The 19,591-nt window shown below is 43.1% G+C and overlaps 1 protein-coding gene across 2 annotated transcripts in view; it reads right to left on the bottom strand.

The window, feature by feature from the left end:
- The window catches only part of LOC125015285 (PDZ domain-containing RING finger protein 4-like), a 112,308-nt gene that overhangs the window by 28,830 nt on the left and 63,887 nt on the right, over positions 1-19,591 (bottom strand). The gene's annotated exons all lie outside the window — the stretch shown is intronic.

The following is a 19,591-nucleotide window of genomic DNA, read 5'->3' as shown; positions in this document are numbered from 1 at the left end:
AAGGACAGAAGTGAAGGAGGGAAGGGGTGGGAAGAGGTAAAGTATGAAAGAAGAATCGGAAAAATACAGCAAAGAATTCAATTTTCATGTGTACATGCTAAACAAAGAAGCCAGCCGATGAAAACAATTAATCTTGTGCAAAATGTGAGTGACTGCTGCCCACTTGTACCCGAGGCTCCTGTTTTTAACTTTCCCCAGAGTCAAATAGAATAATTAGAGTCCTGTCACAAATGTCAACCAGTTCAAAGGACTTGAAAAGACCAATAAAATCAAGACTGCTTCATGGACTGAGACTCAGGAGGGCAGGTCAATTCGCCCACTGTCAAAGGCAATAAAAGGGCCGGATTACTGACGATAGCCCAAGGCTGAGAGGCTACGAGCTTCTTCTTCTTTTTTTTTTTTTTTTGTATCAAACTCATCTTCAAATCTCCCTTCAAACACTGACAATGTATCACAGAAGGGAAAGCTGGGGGGTGTCTGACAGGTAAATGGCCGGTGATTTGATGAAATGTCAGGTTTATGGAGTCACAGGATTATTAGGCCTCACTGGCATCAAATGAGTAAATATGAGGCTATTGACTCCAGAGCTCTCAGAAAAGCTCAACGCCACGGGGATCAAGCTAACATGCTGCAAATACTGACAACTGCGATTTTACAAAGAGCAATTGTAGACGTCCTGGGGAGTTTGGTAGAGTAATTACATTCACCTGGCAACTGATGATCTTGACTCAAGCAAGAATTCAGTTGCTCTTAGAGTGCAAGGAACTACACAAGACACACACACACACACACACTCACTCACAAAGCATCCAAAAGGGAAACCATTTCAGCTGAAGGACACACAGCAGTGGATGAGATGAAAACTTCAGACGAAAACGCAGCGTTGTCCAATTAGAATGGCATTTAGAATGAGACAGTGATGAAGCTGCTGATGATAATCTTATCCTTGTAAAGAGCAGCAGCACAATGAATGATTAAAAGGAGGGACATTATCTCAGAAGAATGATCACAAGAGCAATCAATCTACCTCACGACTCCCCGTCGCGTTCGTGGCACGGCAAGAGTGCCAGAGAGGTTAGGTTAGGCTTGTGTCTGTGGTTTTTCTCCCAACCCACTCGAGTCTCACTCCTTGCCAGGTCCCCGAGTCAATAAACAAAGGGAAGGGAGAGGAAATTGGAGGCGATACAGTGTTTCCCACTGTGTCCTGATTACGCAGTTCAAACAGAGGAGAGAGAAATGATGCTCAGAAGAGCAACCGAATTCTCGATAAATAACAATGATGCTACTGCATACGCCCTCGGCCACCAACCACCAAGTGCTCCAAGTGTGTAACAAATTTAACCGAGAAACTGCTGACTGTCAAAAGCTGGGTTTTTGACTAGTGATTAGACAACTGAGCAGTCATTAGAGCAGCCTCCTCGCATGCATAACTGAAACAGAGGACTGAAATAAGGTGACAGATCATACAGTCATTACACACACACTAAAGCAGGGGTCTTCAACGTTTTTTTGGGCGTATGTTGCACACTCCATGTTGCACATTTCAAACATTTGCAACATAGGGTGGCATAAACATACCTAACCTCTTCCGGGTCCATTACTAAAATATGTTGGATTCATTTTAATGCGTTTTTAAACATTTAAATTTGGGGGCGAAAATTAAAAAAATAAATAAAACAATATATATATAAATGTCTAATCAACCAAAGATTTTGCGAAATGTTCCCCCTGCAGTACCTCTGTGGACCCCCTAGAGGTCACGGATCCAGTGTTGAAGACCTATGCACTAAAGTCATATTTTGCCATTCACTGACTCGCAGAACAGGTTTCACTGTTTGATAGTATGTAGCCATTTGATTTATTGCAGACAAATGGACTTTATGTTGCCTTTTAGTGTAAGTTCACCATTTACAGTGTACACCTACACCTTTCTGTCACTGTGTTATAAATAAAGGGTTAACTTATCTTATCTTATCTTATATGAGCCTTCGTGGTTATCCTTTGTAATTTTTACTAGTTGGAGTCTAGTTGTAAAATCTTGACTTCCAATTTTTCTGGAATACGACAACATTTCTGAAGGAGACAGGAAGTGCAGACTGCAGTATATGATATTCTAATCACTGGTACTTTAGCTGATTTCACACCTGATGCGCACACTTGAGTGAGGTATGGAGTCCACACATGTGCAGGTATGGATGTCTGCATAAGGTAATAATACCATTAATTTTATTAAAGACTACACTGCCCTGCCTCCAGGACATTTAGACCAGGCAGTGCAGGCGCAGGTCAAACCGGATCATTAAAGACACTCACCACCCAAATCACAAACAATTCCGGCGGCTGCCCTCCGGCAAGTGACTCCTCTCTCTCTCTCTCTCTCTGATGGCCGGGACTTAGTGGCTAAGATACAGCTTCTTCTCCTCAGGCCACACAAACCATAAACTCTTATGAAACCACACACTATATAAACTTCGACTTCTATGCAGCATATCTTGCACTGTTCATTACCTATTATACATTTGTTAGTACAGTTCATGACATTTATTCTGTATATAGCTTATTTCACGATTTTTTTTTTTTTGATTGATGTTTTTTTGAGTTAGTTGTCTCTCGCAAACTTGGAGTTGTAGCAAAGCCCACGTCACTGCTATTGTAGCTGCAATCACACATGAGGCAAGTAAAGGTTTTAACTCTCAATTCAAGTGGAAGAAACTAAGTTATGTAGCCGTTGGCTTGTGGTTATTCTCAAATATTTAAATTGACCTAATGTCTAACCCTAACCTTATAACCTTTAGCCTAAAACCAAGTCTTAGATTGGTTTTTAATCCTCAAACTGTGGAGCCCAGAAAAAAAAGAGTTCCACAGGGACAACAAAGTTAACACACACACACATCTGCGCCTCAATTGATCAGTCCAAGCGAGTGTTTGCCAACTGTTTTCTTATGTGTGTGTGTACGGCAGAGCACTTGGCAGTCACCAATGGTCTGGAAAGAACTGTTTTGCCTTGAGGAGAAAGCACAACATTGATATTGAAATCAGAGTGCCGTGGTGTTAATTTCATGAAGTTTTATTAAGCTTTTTCTTTTTGGTTTTCAGTTCCGGCAAATACTTAGTCGGGAGCTAGGTATATCACCACCGTTGCTGCTATGACGGCGAGCTTTTCAAGCATTTGTCAGCATTTTTTTATTTCGACAATTTTGCTTCTATCTGTGTCTAACAGCAGGGATTAGTAAGTAACCGCAAGTAGAAAATACAGCAGCGTCAGCCGCTCTGGTCCGAATATAATGAAACACCCGTCAAACCATGTTTATATGACCTCAAGCTCTGCACGGTAAATGAGCTGTAACGTTACATTGCTCTAGATGGAGAATACATTAATAAAAAAAAAAGGGTCCACCTGGTAATTTTAATATATGCACAGAACGAGCAAACAAACCAATCCTGATTAAGGGCACCTGGCGTCGTCGCTGTTGTTCCTGTTTGAAGGGTGCATCCAGAGATGAGTGGAATGATTTACAGGCAGAGTTCCTGATGAATGATTCTGGCACATCTTGAAGTTTCTCCAAAAGGCAGAAAAAAAAAATGTGTGGATGAACATATTGAGCTCGTGGAGGCTCTCCAGAGCTGCACTTATTAGCTGGCACTTCAGAAATATTTTGACATTGCAAGGAGTAAGCAGATGACTGCACTGAATCTACTGATTGTGCGAACGGAGGGGAGACTGCGGCGATAATGTGGTAATGGTATGCGTGCGCGGTGGTGAGCGGGGGGAGTCTTCACACTGTCATGGGAACCATAAGCGGGCCACGCGTGTGACGACTGTGCTGCGTCTTTGGTGTCCCTTGTTTCATAAGGTGCCGGCTCCTCCGGCTAATGGCTGCAATAAAGGATTGTTCATGCCACCGTCCGCTCATTTGTTCTCATTCCTGAGAATGTGAGGGGGCTGCTACAGCAATCAGCCTCTACTCACCGGTTAATTCTGAGGCAGATTTATGGTCCGACTGTGTAATGAATGCCCACGTGTACGCGCATTTGTTTGCTCCTGCGCATGTGTGTGCTTCATCCAACCTGCACGTAAAGTCAGTATTGTTTAACAAGGCATTTTACCTACAACTGCAAGGCCAAGATTAAAATGTAATTAGCTGTTAAGTGCGATCGCAGCCGTGGTTTGGATACCAGTGAAGTTTATACGCGCTGCCTGGAGCAAACAGGCTGCAGCGGGGTTGTCATCTGTCCTGGCTCGGAGACAGGAACAGGTCACTTGTGGCTGTGGTGGAGTGAAGAGAGAAATTACTGCCAGACAGAAATGACAGCTGCTCTGCCTCCCCAGCACAGAGAGTGTGTGTGGTATGAGGGGTAATGGCGCCAGAAGAAAGATGTGAACACTGGTAGACGAGAGGAAGGAACAGCAGAGTCCAAATTAAGCTCAATAAACACTTTTCCCCAACAGTAGCTTAAAGCATCGTTACGAAGCCGTCGCCACGAGTCCTGATTGTTTGTTTGTTTCCCTTTTCATTTTTCATTACCTGGGAATAAAGTTCCCTCTGCTTGATTGCTGACACTCTGTCCGAATCACTACTGGTACTGTCAAGTGCAGCTGCCTGTGCTGTTCAGCCTAATGTGCAATCACATCAGGGATATCGCATTATAGAGCACATAAAACAACAATTAATTACTATGCACCTCCAGAGGAAACACATGTCACTTTGACCAAAGAAACCTTGTGAAACGGAGAGGTTTTTTCCAGCCCCAATAGACACCAGATGAATAACATGAAGCTGAAATCAGCTGTGCAAAATTCAATTATAAAATAAAGGCATCTGTTGCAACAAAGATGAAGCCTGAACCAAAAAATCAAGGGGAAATGTATTAATTATAAGGTGATTATAAGAACAGGATAACAAAGCTGTTGCTGCACAGAATATTATTGACATGCTGGCTTGCCTTAAACACACCGGATGCAAGTCTCACATCACAGGTTGCTACAGGAACTTCTGAAAGTCTTCCTCTGCAGCCTATTTCCTAAAGTTTCCCTTGTCTTTCCTCCACTAACAGTCTAATTATGGATGGCGAGACTCTGCCAAATGCAAGGTGCAAGGACACGTGAAGCTATTTGCCATGTAGAAGTGACGCGTTAGTCATTTAAAAGGTAGTGCAGTATCCTGTGACGCAGTCGCACTCATGCGCCCTCGCTGCAGAGGGCTGAGGAGTCAGGCGCCACAGCGGGGGTATCGCACCACTTCAGCGGAAGTAGAAGTTCTTTTGTTCTTGTCTGCCGGACAGTATGCGGAGGAAGGCGAAGTAATTAGGTTCATTTATACCGTGGCAGCCGCTTGGCTAGGATCGCCACTCCATGTGGAGCCAATGTAACACTAGAATGAGACCAAATGGCTCTCTCAATTGGAAGGCAGAGAGGGGGAGGGTGGTGGCACTGGTGGAGGGCATCTGCTCAACATTTACCTAGTGCTTTATAATTAGATGAGCGCAACTGCTTGGGAGCAAAGCGTCTGTGATTTTCTGAAAACAGTTCTAGGAGTTGGGAAGAAGCGGCGGAGGGTTGTAGATGGAGACAATTAGTGATGCTAATAAAATATGAACCATATTGCCAGTGAAAATAAATGTGTGTTCAAAACATACAGGCTGGTGGCACTGGGGTGGAAGTTGGTCATGACAAATGCTAATTGGCCCCGAGCAGCAGTAGAGCAACCTGTTAAAGCCCGCTCACATCTGGCAATTTTGGTTACTCTCTCTCAATTTGTGTTGCACATTTAAGCGTCTGCCAAACACTTAGCGCAGGATAACTGCTCAGTACACACACATATAGAAGTCCGTGTGGATACAGCATCATCTGTTCTAATCTCCACCTCTATGTAAATCAAAATGTATTCTTAGGAGAAAATACCTGCAGTCAGAACGGTCTGCATATATAAAGATGGATGAGCCCTCTGTGACTTCACCCATAGATTTCCTGAAGAGCCCTCGGTGTGATGACTCCAGCGTCAACATCTTGGCAGTGCCAAGAGGGCTAATTCAAGAATGGGCAAAGAGATGGAGTGTGAGGCGAAGGGAGACGTGTGGGTGAAGCCTGCTAGCAACCTGTGACAGCAGCAACCTGTCACTCAATATGCATAACTTTAAGCCTTAAAATAGTTTAAATGAGGGATTTGCAGAATAATGTATGCGGTGGCGTCACGTTTTTCCTGTTGCTCCCCACAGACAGAAGGAGTAAATGGCACAGAGAGCATGTGGGATTCACGTAGTAAGTGACGCTACTTGTGTTACTGGCATATAAAAATTGACGTTACTACCGTTTAGTCCAGAATTCATGGTCTTGATTGATAAAGAGACTTAAAAGATTTTTAAGAGAGATGGTCAAAGCCTGGAGGAAACAACTTCAGATGTAACAGGAAGTAGCTTAACTTTATAAGACCTAGCTAGCACAGTTAAATTCGCTAATACATAGGTCATCAACAGGGGGGTCGTTGGCCCCTAGGGGGTACTGCAGAGGTACTGGAGGAGGGTCGCAAAAGCTTTGGTTGATAATGCAGAGATACAGGAGCTGTCTCAACAGCGCACCTGTCAATCTAAGCTTCCTGTACACACTAGGCTCCGCCCCCACCACTGCTGAGTCAATCACGGGGCCTCATATTAGACACTGGCTAAAAGTTAAAAGTACAATATATATATAGGTATGTTTATGTTTAAGGCCATCTTTCTGTTCCACATGTTTGAAATAATAATAAAAAAAAATGAATATTTGAACCTATGTATTATTTAAGTAGCTTAATATTGAATGCAAAACTATAATGATGTGAATTTATTAATAGCTCTAGGCTGAGTTTAATATAGAACACATGTCCCTACTTAATCTCTCCATCAGTTTGGGGTCCTTGACCTGGAAAATGTTAAAGACCCCTGCTGTAATACTTAATGTTACATACATTTGTCCATAGAAAGTCACATTTCAACAGCATTATGTTCAGTTTTCCTATATCTTAACTGCACAGGTTGCTGCTTACTGATGCTAAATATAATATTAGCGTCATTACGGTAATTTAATGACAGATGATAGAAACATGGGGGAAAAAAAAAACAAAACAAACAAAATACGCCAGGGTCTCACAAAATCTTTCGGGAAACACTGAAATGGATCAGTTTTCATCTTTAGTGTACTGAACCTGAACACCAGTCCTTATACGTGGTTTTTATTTACAACCAAAGGGACCTGCAGACTGAGCATACATTTCAGCTTTATCCAAGACGTCACATTGCATTAATATTAAACATTTATATAGCCTGCTTTTGGTAAAATATACACTTGCCTTTTTTATTTTTGCCACAAGCAACATCTGTGTTCGTTCATGTTTCTTATTTTGGATGAAGGCCTCTACCGGTGTTGCAAGCTTTGAGTTTGAGTGGCCATTTTCTGACATAAGAAGACCCATATATCTTACATTCACCTGGGGCCATCACTGAGGTGTAGGCTGAACTGTCGACTTGTCAGACAAAGACAGAGAGGGAAACGGAACTCCCTCAGTTGTGTGACTGCAAAATTCATTCCTGTACAAAGAACAAGCAACGGTGATAGATTTCCCCCAAGCAACTGGGATATTTCCAGACTGTGTTTCCTGAAATACAACTCTCTCCCTATGGAGCAGGGAAATCTACTGGAGAGTTGAAAATATGATGTTTTGGCGTGAAAACACATACACTTGCATTCTACACCCCTTCCACATGCACGCACACAGACACACACACACCAGACAAACACAGACAAGCATCACATCAAGTGCTCTTTGTCCTTTTTTTTTTTTTTTTTTTACAATGTTCAGTCAGCTCTCTGGTGAATAGCAGCCCAGAGATGGAGGAAGTAGCTCATCCTGATCCCACCTCCATCTCTTTCTTGCTAAATATATTCAGCTATTGATTAATTCACAGTCTAAAATGCACTCAGTATCTAAAAACAGACATTCTTGTATTGATTACCTCTCTGCTATTCCCTCAGGCGCCTTCAATTTCAAGACGTGCCTCAGAGGAAAACTATTTTCAAGTCAAATTCCTTATGTTGTGTTCATTAAAAAAAAAAGAAAAAAAATATATATATATATAAAATATATAAATGGGATGGAACATCAGACATTTTATGTGGACCATAATAATAGGTTTTTTTTGCTGACTCTAGGACTGGTCGGTCACTGTCCTATTTGCTTTTTTTGTAAACTCACTGAATGTCTGTGTGATGACAGCAGCCACTCCCACTTCACATTTGACGAGCAGTGGAGGCAAAGTGACATGGACCGATGACACTCAGAGTTACTGACATGCCGGTGACACTAATGGACTACCACTCAGCGCCCCCTGACATTATCCAGTCTCTGTCTCGTCTTTCTTGATCTGTGTCTCTCTAGCGCACAGTTCACCCCACAGGGCAATCACATCGCTGGACAGGAACTGTGCACATACACTAGGACACTGAAAAATATATATTTATATATATAAAAATAGTTTGCAGTTAGTCTTTGTGACTATCGAAGAACTCATCATTATGTGTACCTATTCATTGCTGCTTCATCACGTCTGGGTTGTGGTGACAAAATGCTGTTCTCCACAGCCCTGTTCTAGATCAGAGGACACATGGTCTAACAGGAAGAGGCTTTCTGGAGACATCTGAACGAGGTACATGAACCACGTCAACGTGGTCTTTTCGGTGCAAATAAGCAGCGGCTCTTCATCTGAATTTCTCAACCATGGATAAGGCCATCACCTTGGGAAGTATATAATTGTGTCATTATGTCACCACTCTGAACTCACCGGTTAGGAATGTGCATGTGGGGATAAAAGCTTTGTCTTTAAGTTCTTTTTTTTTTTGTCACCTTAACAATCACCTGAAGCTACGTCAAACTGCCCGTCAGCGTCGCACTTATTCACTTAGTGGCACAGTGTGGAGCTTGAATCGCTATTTGATTATGGTGGATGAGACATGTGGTGGAGAAAAATGATGTTAGACAACCAGATTATGAGTTGGACAACACTGGAGAAAAGACGGTTACCCTGTCAAGTGAGAGAAGGGGTTTATATGAACCCAAACCATGTTTTCTTTCTTAATCTAACAAAGTAGTTTAGCTGTCTAACTAACGAGATGTCAGCCCAAAGCAAAAGTCATCCAAAAGCTGATTAATAAGTAAACCATGTGAAAAGTAATGGTTGATCATAGACACGAACCCAAGTGCACAGGCTAAAATCCAATTTTGAAATACCACATCCACCCATATTTCTCCAAAAGCAGACTTTGATATAACTTACTACTTTTGTCATACACAATCAGATATGTGATTTTGGGAGTCACTGGCAATTATTCTGTCCTGTCCTTTTTGTATGAGGGTGTATTTTAGGAAAGACTAACCTCATCTCAAATAGGGAAACAAATTCCCTCTACACCACAGGGCTGGGCAAGCATGGCGGAGTTTGGTCAGGAAGAAACTGGGTCACCACTATATCCGATTACAATACATAAGGGTCCACTGCTTTATTAAATAAACCGTTACAAAAAATCCATCTATAAACTATCCTGGAAGGTAAAAGAATCTCCTTGGCAGGCAGCTCCTTTATAACTTGCTCAGTGCCAGTAATATATAACACCACTGTGGCTGACATAGCATCCAAAATTATGAGTTTGGATTACACGGTTTCCTTCCAAGGCTGTATGGTGACGTTACAATACTTCCAGCCTTTATAAATCACGTCCTAAATGCAGCTTTGTGTTTCTGCACAACAAGGAAACTAATACGGCAGGTGCCCCCCCCCCCCCTTCTCCCTTCCCTTCCTTGGTGCTCCCTTCTGTCAGTCTGCTAGTGTTGAGGCTGCGAGGAAGTAGGACTGAATGTGAGAGGATCTGGGTTGTGTAGGAGGTGCCGGGTTGACTGCAGTGCTGCGGGGGAGAAAACACGGTCGCCATTCCAACCTCACAACGATTGCACCTACTTCCTACTGTGAACTTCTGCTAGCTGCTGTTCCACAACAATGTGTTGTGTTGTAAAAATAGTTTCCTTTCTCTCACATGCTCACATGGATGCGTGTAAAAAGCATGAAGCATGTCTGAATTCCCGGGTCAGTCATATTAGAATTTAGCAACCTCTGTGTAAAACATTTCGTGTACCAGTTAACACGTCTGCTCACATTTCTAATGCAATTGGACGTTTGAATAGATTTTGCAATCCAATTAAATTACATTTACACAGAGGTGTCGACTCAAACTCCACGAACATTGATGAGACATTGATTTTGTCTGAGAAAGGCGTCCGATTTCCAAAAGCTATGCCGTTGGTCTCATTGCAAATGCAGCTCATTAAAAGCGAGGCCTTTGTATCTGTGTCAGTGTGTCAGCGTGACAACGGCAGCAACAATAAAGCTAAGGCGAGGATCGCCACTGCGGACTTAAACACTCGCCACATGCGGCACAAAACAGAACAGCTCAAGCTTTATTAGAAAAAAGAAAAACAAAACAATTATTTCTTTATTTATATCTTGTTCTTTGGCCAATGTATGGCTGCTATTAATACCAGATATTGCTGGATCCTCTTGTCTTCTTTGGATTTTAGCCCTTAGGAGAGGCTGTTAGATGCATTCATGGAGCTTCTTATCGCTTTCCTCCCCAGAGCCTGGCCATGCCGAGCTGGGGAGCAGAGAGGTGTGAGTGTATTTCACCGTCCCCATCAAATGCCTGTCAGGCTGGTCTTATCATGAGAGCTGCAGGGGGTGCCCGCTGACCTGTGGAGCGACACCCACCGTGGATGCCTCACCCAGGGGGCTTTGTGTCACCCCGACACCACCACCACCCCCCCCCAGCGCCACCCCTCCTACGCCCCCTGCAACTGAATACACAGCCTGATCGTCTGACCTCTGCCAGCAACAGTCATTTTCCAGCACACTGGCAGTTGAGTATCTGCAGGCATGCACACACCTGCCACAGACAATCCACACCTTCAGTCACAGGAGTCACGCAAAAGGTTGAAGTATAAACGCGGAGGGAATGGCAGAACAGAAAAGCGGGAGAGTAAAAGGCAGACGGAAACTGAAGGAGGGCTGTCAATGACAGAAGAATTCAAAGCTTTGTCACATCGAGATGACGCAGGCAGCGCCAGCCCTGACACCATCCGATTTTTTAAAATGTCACCAGAGATGTTGGAGCTGATACTTCTGACTGGGGGGGGCACTGAAGGAATTACATGATTCAGATAAGAGGAAGCATGTGTATACTGTCATTTCACCGGTAGCAAAAATAGGACATTGTCACCTTTCAGTAAAACCGTACCGTAGGCGAGTTGCTTTGTACACCTATCTCTTGGAATGATTGTTGGTGCTTGTTGTATATGGTAAAACTTAAATAAAAAAAAATTGATTTACAAAAAAATATAGTATGTCCTGTCTTAACCCAGGTCTAATGAACTGGTGTACTCTCGCTTGACAAAACATTAGGTACACTAGTGAAAACAAATGTATTCAAACTGTATTGAACAGTCATATCCACCTTGGTGGTCATTCAATTGTCTGATACTTTTGGAAGATGCAGTTTGTGGCGTTTAGATGTAACCGTACGTTATTTAGCCTAGCCCATTAACTACAATGGGATTGTCAATGTGATACAAACAGTCAGAACAACACAATGCAATTAACTTGTACTACAAACCAGTCTCCAAAACGAATACCCTAACCTTTATGTAGGTAAGATCTACTGCAGGTCACATTAGAATTAGGGATACCGACACCATAATGGCAACAAAGCTGATGCAAACAGTAACTTAGCTCTGTTGATGTCCCGACGCTACACGTGACATCGACTGCATGGATGGAAGCCAATTTTCAAAATGCCTAAGGCCAAATGGTCAAATGTTTGGCTGTACTTCACCTGAAAAGATGCACACTGGCCAACCTGCTACACAGGAGGTAACACCTGGAATTTGATTAAACACCTGACGACGCATACCAATTTGTCGAGAGTCGAGAAATGTGATGGCCTGCGAGACCCCACGCCAGCTGAGTTAGCAGCATCCAGAAAAAGGAGATACCCAGCCCTGAATGCATGAAGCTCAGTCCCATGTTAGCCAGAAAAGGCTAACATGGTCATCTTTTTGCAGAACTCCTCAAAATTTAAAGTTGCTAGGCGTTTTTGAAAGTTGATTGAAAGTACTGTAAAAATCCTGTGATTTTTTTTGCATGCTCTCTGTGTCCTGTATGCTCCGTATTCTGTCTTACTGCTGGTTTTATTATTATGACTCTAATTTTCACAGTTGTTGTAAATTCAACTTTATATTTCTCAATTTATTCATTAGTCTTAGTTGTATTTAGATTATTTAAATTAATATTCTGTCCAACTTGCATGTCACAAATACCTTAAAAATTAAAAGGCACCATTTTTGAAAGTTTGTATGTCTTCCATTCTTTAAGCACCAGTATCGGATAAAACCTTAGCAATACCCATCCGTAATTAGAATGCATTTGTTTTCACTACTGTACCTAATGAACTTTCTAGTGACTGTAAATGCAGACATGTGAGCAGGGCACATTGGAGTTGGTGCAACTGGCTGCCACAAGCACGCTGTACTGATACATCAGATCCTTGGAACTGATAGCAGCCTCTGTGTAATTTGTAAAGGCTCCATGCCTGGTGTTAATTAATTTCCGGAGACGCGACAAAAATCATCACTCCACTCCTACCTGGGCTGTGACACCGCAAACCGATCCACCTCTACTACTCTGCTGATTATAAATTATAATTTCTGGCAAAAAAAAAAAAAGCCATAAATAACTCTTGTCCACCTCCATTACAGACGTTACTATAGCTGAAATCCACCCCAGCATACAATCTACCCTAATTGGGAAGACAGGGCTGGAAAGCAGTCTTATGAATGGCTGTAAATTAATGAGGGTCCTTCTGTCTGCTTAAACGCGGATAATCAGCTAAGAGGCGCCCTGGATGCAGATGTACAGCCTCCCGTGTGTATCACGCAGCTCTTTGTTTTCACCAATGTTTGTAGAGAAAAGCACAAGCTGTCAGGTCCGTCCGCACTCTACACATAATACACAGACACACACACACGCAGAAGTTGAGAGCATAATTTAGCAGCCCAAAGTCTTGCACAACAGCCGCGCATGCAAATTAGCATACAGCACACATACACACATGCATGAATGCATATACTCGCAGCAATCAGGGCGCAGATGCAAACCGGTTCAGACACAGACGCAAACAAGTCGGGGCGTACTCACGTTTCTAAGCACACGTGCATATGGATATTTCCATAAACAGTCGAAAGCACGTCACAGTTGTGTGTGTGAAGAAGAAAAAACAATAATAAGCTACTTTGAAATGCATAATGTCATGTTCTGAGTTCTCAAGTCATGGGTAATAATAACAGGGGCAGAGAATTATGCCTCCTTTGTCCTTTGCTTACTGGCAGGGATATGGCAACAAACAAAAAGACGAGGGCAGAGAATATTTTATTTCCCCCAAGCCTTAGTGACATACTGTATCCCGCTCTCTGCACACGCACACACACACACATACACACACACAATCAACAATAACTGAGTCATCTTACACCGGGTTCAATTCATTAAATAGATGCTCTGGCTCTCTGGGGATTGGCGTTGAGATACTCTGGCATGTAGTTAATTTTCTTGTCCAGTCTGACTGAAGCTGGCAGCCTTTGATCTTGATGAGAATGTGAGAGTAAAACAAACCCTAATACAAGGCTAAGTATTACTCACAGATGACGCCACGCTGATGTCATCCCCCTCTGCCAAACCGGGACTTAATCAGTGAGTAAGAAAGACGGTGAGATTACGTTTATCCCAATGAATTAATGAGGCGATGGAGGTAACGACAGGAAGTTGAATGAGTTTAATGACCTCCAGGATTTTGTTTGCTCCTATAATTGCTTTTTTGTTGTTTCTGTGCACGCACATCAGATGATACCCTCCTATCACAGCGACCTCGTCTGAATACCTTGAAACAGCAAACAGCCAATACAAGTGCCTCCGCGTCCGAGACCCAGATGTGAGATGCAGGAAAATTTGTTCTCCGATAAACAGCTTCAGGTCCCTGAGGAAAACGGTATGTCACGGTTTGTTTGTGCGACTCTTCCTTGGCGGTAGCCGTGAGTGAGATGAGAGAAATCTGTGCAGACGGAAGCACATACGGGAGATAAAACTAATTTTGAAGGGCCATGTTCGCGTCGCGTTGGAGAGCCGTGAGGAGACGACGGAGTCCAGAGATTGATATGTGGCTGAAAAGGTCAGCTGGGTTCTTATTGAGATAAGAAACAGATGAAAAGGAAAAGGTCAATTCATCAGCTCCCTCTTAAATCCCCCCCTCTGCTCCTCCATGGTGAGATTTAGTGGACTGGTTGATAAAACCCATTGACTTCATGTCTTGTGGCAAATGTGGCATCATTTGTATCCCAGTGTCACTGCACACGTCTCTGGGTCAAAATGTGTGATCTGGAATTTAATTATCTTTTACATATCTCTTTAGTTAAAACACTGTGTTCAACACCAAGCAATTTAAGATATTGAAATATATTAAATGTGTGATTGGCACAAAATTAGACTACGAAATCTTCTGCTCTGAATGGCAGTGGTTATGCAATGCTCTTTGCAATATTGTCAACCTGATGAGTAGGGGAAGAGCATTAGATGCTGTGAGGGGAGATATAGACTGAGGAGTCAAATAAGTCTCCTTTGAAAACAGCCTTAGTGGTAACAGATCATCTCTGCATGTTTATCTCAATTTCAGCCCTTCAGAAACCCCCCAGACAGACAGCAGCAAAGCTTGCAGACGTCCCTTTGTGTTGTAATCAAACACGGTTGGCTGACAGATCAGGCATCTGGTTAGAAGCTGCAGAATGAAGCACAAAATAAAGCAGTGGAACGGATGATGGGGAGGCAGCTGACTCAGAAATACGGTTCTTTGTATTACAAAGGCATGAGAAGGATTTGTGCGTATTCATCTGTCCACCTGCGTAACTGCCATAAGCACCTGAGGGCCGCTTCAAAAATATGGACCTTTGCATTGTTTGGGAATAGTAAAAGCGGCTCCAACAGCCCAGATTACATCTCAGGCTAATATATCCAGGGTGAACACAAGATCAATCAAGCAATGCGTTTTTCTCTCCTCACCCTTTCTTCACTCCTATCAATTTTAATGGTTGAGGAACATCTTTCAAAAAAAAAACCATCATGGGACAAGAAGATGGATGACAGCATTTGTAGCTGGCGATGCTGCTGAAGATGTAATGTGGGGGTTGGAGCAAGGTTCAACAGCCTTAATGTACCATCAAAGCCATCACTGGGATGTTATACAGTCATACTCATAAAGCACAGAAGTGAGAATGATGTTGATCCTAGATGGATATTTCTACAATGTAAATCTCTATTTCATCGTACACAAGATCCGCAAACTTCTTTTTGGGAGTTTGTTACTTATTTCCTCAATTAGTCAGTTCATAAAATAAGGATTTATATTTGTATGTCTGTACATACTCTGTCTGTTTAATATACCTGCTGTGCTCTGAGCCATTGCACCGACATTTCAGTTTGACGGAAATCTAAATAACATTTTGGTTGTGTCTATTGTGAACTAACTTCTAACTAGCTGACCTCTCTTATCAGGGCTCTGATGTGTTGGCCGATTAGTTTATCAGTATGCTATTGTCTGGCCAAATCTCATTTACTCATATAGTGTTTATAAGGAGGAAAGTGCTTCATCAATAGAAATTAATTATTTATTTTATTTTTTTTAGATGTGGGAGGGGGTACTTTCCTCAAACTCCAGTCAACTCCAAATTAATTGGCACCATGTACTAGAAGCTATCAGCTTGGCTCAGCATTACATATCATGTGGAAATGGTGGGCTGACTTGTCTGTGTTATGATGCTCCATCAATTTTTGTGTCTAAAATGCTGAGGCTTTGAACTTGAACTACCATATTTACTTATTTCAGTTTGAGCTACAGGAGGTGACCAACTGAATAATGTTGAAAATACTAGATTTTATGTTTATTTTTCATATGTTTTGGCTATTGCTTTTACAACCAACTGAGTGGTTGAAGAAAAAGTACAATTCCAGGCAACCATTTTTCAATGTTTGATTAAAGCCCCACCCTTATACGACTACGACTACTACTATTGCACCATTTATGAACAGAACTGGGCCCAGAGTTCTTCCCTGAGGAACACCACTGCCTGTATCACAAAATCCTCCAAAGAGACTAACAGATATGCTGAGCCCTATTGTAATCTTTTTTTTTTTTTTTTTTAATGAGATCAACACAATTGACAATTGAGATTTGGAGGTTCTCCAGGTGCAAGTGAAATAACATTGTACATGCAAAAGAAACTTTGATTGTCTCACTGTCACACGTTGCTGCTCTATACACTACATGAAAAGTAATGCCCTGACTTAAACAGACAGCACAAATGTGCTTTTTTTTTGTATGGTAAACGACGATACAGGCAGCCTTGTGCAGCCTTTTACTCAGAAGGTCTGCCTGTTGTGATAGCTCTTCAACCTTTTACTGAATGCATATCCATTACACACATGGCCAGCAGTGTTACAGAAGCAGCAGCAAGTCAGCTGTGTCCTCTTTAGACCCTCTCCGGTCCACAGGTTTCACATCTGGTGCTAGTACACAAAACAAAATATCCACCCCATTGCAGGACCTGCCGCCTCCTCCTGGGAATTGCCTTTCACCCCAGGAACAAATGAATTCCAGATCTGGTTTATTTCACGTCTGTCCGTCCCATTCTGTCAACCATGTGACGCTGCTCAACATGACATCGCTAAACTCTGAGATTCCATTACATTACGGTCGGCCTCCTGAGCTCTGTCACACTCTAAAATTCATGAACACTGCTGTCTGGTTTCATAGTTGAATATTCACTAAGACAGTGTTTTTGTTTCCTAGAGAGAAATATGTATGTGTGTGTGTGCTCTGAGCGTGCCTCATTCTCATTCATATGCATCAGCAAGTTATCAGGGACTGGTGTGCCTCATTGAGCTGAGAAGCTACTTTCCATTTATTTCTCAAATGCAGCAGCGATTCTTCTCCTTCCTAATACAACTTAGAAAAGTGGCTATGCTGCTTTCAACAGTTCCACTAACAAAAAAAAATCCAGGCTCAATGAAAAATTACAAAACAGGGTAATAAGGAATGGAGGGACGCTGAAAAAGGGGAAATTCATTACCCAGCAAAATTAAGAGCAGCTGGCCGCTACTGTAGCCTGGTGGTAAATTAATTGTTAAGTTTTGACACCCACTGCAGTCTTTCTGGGACCTCTGGTTTGATTACGACCCAACTGCAGAAAGAGGTTTTCATCAGAAGACAATGGAGACAACGAATGCATCTAGACTCTGCAAAAATGAGCCATGCTGCATTGCTCCTCACATCAACATCTGCCATTCTGCTAATTAGGCCCAAAAAAGCCACACATCACTGGGTTTTAGTGTAGCACAGACAACGTGTGACACTCATGAGGGGGACTCATGGATACAATGGGAATTACAATGCCCTGCAAGCCCACAGAACCAATCAACTACAGTATGTTACTGTCTGCAAAAACAACGCTCACTGTAGCGTAAGAGCTTCTGAACCTAGGTTAATAGGTTCAGAAAGGTTTCAACCTCGCTGACCAAACAAGAAAACTTTACACTTATCCGTGACACTCACTGGAAGCTTAACTGGAGCAGTGTCCAGCACAGATCAACTGGAGCAAAGGCTGAGAGACATCCAATCAACAATAAGAGGTCGGAGAAAAGAGAGGAAAAGAATGACCGAAAGAAAGAAGGATGGATGGACAAATACTAATCAGCAGTAGGTATAAATATAAAGTGAGTTTGGAAAGTGAAAAAACAAGGTGACAAGATACCTTTGTGCTCTTGTCCAGACAAGAGAGCTGATTCAATAAATAAAAAATGTCAGCTCGGTGAGATGGTTTTGCTGGCCAGCTGAGAAAGGTGAACACATTTCCATGCAGAGCACCTGCAGCCGTGAGAATAGAGAAAACGGGGGGAATGGAGAGGGTGAGGGAGCCAGCTAGTCATAAATCTCCCACAGCTTGTGGGGTCAGGCAGACGGAGAGAGTGTCAAAATTGTTCCTGGGTGTGAATGGAGAGGGGAGGAAGGTGGCTCCCCAGCCCTTGTGACTGACTCCTGCTCTTCAAATCAACCTTCCACAAGGCTGGTCAGTCACGCTGTGACACCAGCAAGCCACTTCTAACCTCATTTGCATACACATTCACATTCAACTATGCATAATCACAGACGAGTAGCAAGTGTGTGTGTGTGTGTGTGTGCGTGTGTGTTCGTGAACGACAGAACAAACAACAGAGCAAAAAAGAAAAAAAAAAAAAAATGAAATGATAAGAGTGGGAAAGCTGAGCGAGGCAGACAGACAATATGGAAGAAAAAGAATTTCGGTGCAAGCAGCGAGCGCAGCTTCCCGCCGTCACAACACACTTTACCTGACCACAAAGACACATTGACATATTGTATACTGTAGCTGCACGGAGAGCTCCGCCATCCAAGGAGAATCTTCTCCCTGCCAGTCTTCTTGCTCTTTTCTACCCATTGTGTTTTTTGTATTTTCTGTATTTGCTGTGCTGTTGTTGGGAATGCACTCAGCTGTCTCCGAGGACACGTGTGTGCATATGCACGGACGCGTGCACTCTTTGTGCAGAGGAGCTCCTCTCCTTTTGCTTCCCCTCATTCCTTTCCCCGTGTTAATGATGCTTCACCTGTTCCCGTTCCTTTCCCTAATTTCCCCCTTTCATCCTGCCTCTTTCGTTAATGGCTCTCTCCCTGCTCCCATCTCGGTCTTTACTCCCCGTACTCTAAATCCTTCCCGCCTTCCCACCCACAGCGGGGAATCTGAACGTAGGTGCTGATGTTGCAGCTCGTGCCTGAACCAGCTCAGTATATCAGTGGGTGGACAGACGCGCCGGAGAGCTCCTGTCAACGGCAACTGTGCCCTGGAGACCGGCCCACTTGGCTGATACGGATCCCTTCTGCTAAACCACAAGGAAAGGAGTCGACACTCTTTCTTAACAACTGGTGCAGAGAGAGGAGCGAAAGCCAAGATAAGCACCAAGACAGCACTATTTTTATGGTCCTTATGTGGGGAAGCGGGCGCTGCAGTGGCCGTCTACTCATCCTTCAGGGTCCCCTGACACTCACACTGTCTGTTTGCTAATATTAAACAGACCATTAGCGAATACAACCTTCGTCACTGCTGATCTAGAAGCTTGTAGCACATGTCCAGTGTAGCACCCTTTTTTTCCCCCATCATTAAAGCAGCTGAAAATCACCGTTGGCCACGTCCGTCACTAGAGTCTGGCAGTGCCTCAGGTCGCCCATGAGCTGAAAGCTACAGGCAGCGGTGGTTTTCGCCCAAGATAGTTTACCTCCCCCGCTTCTTCTCATCCTATTGCTATCACAAGGGTAAAGAGACATTTCACGTCTAATTAATGCACAGGATGGTTGTATAAAACGACTAATGAGGCTGTGATCACAGTGGCGTGAAGGCAGGCACTATTT

This window comes from Mugil cephalus, chromosome 10 (assembly GCF_022458985.1).
Source record: "Mugil cephalus isolate CIBA_MC_2020 chromosome 10, CIBA_Mcephalus_1.1, whole genome shotgun sequence".
Taxonomy (NCBI): domain Eukaryota; kingdom Metazoa; phylum Chordata; class Actinopteri; order Mugiliformes; family Mugilidae; genus Mugil; species Mugil cephalus.
This window is presented reverse-complemented; position numbering and strand designations above follow the sequence as displayed.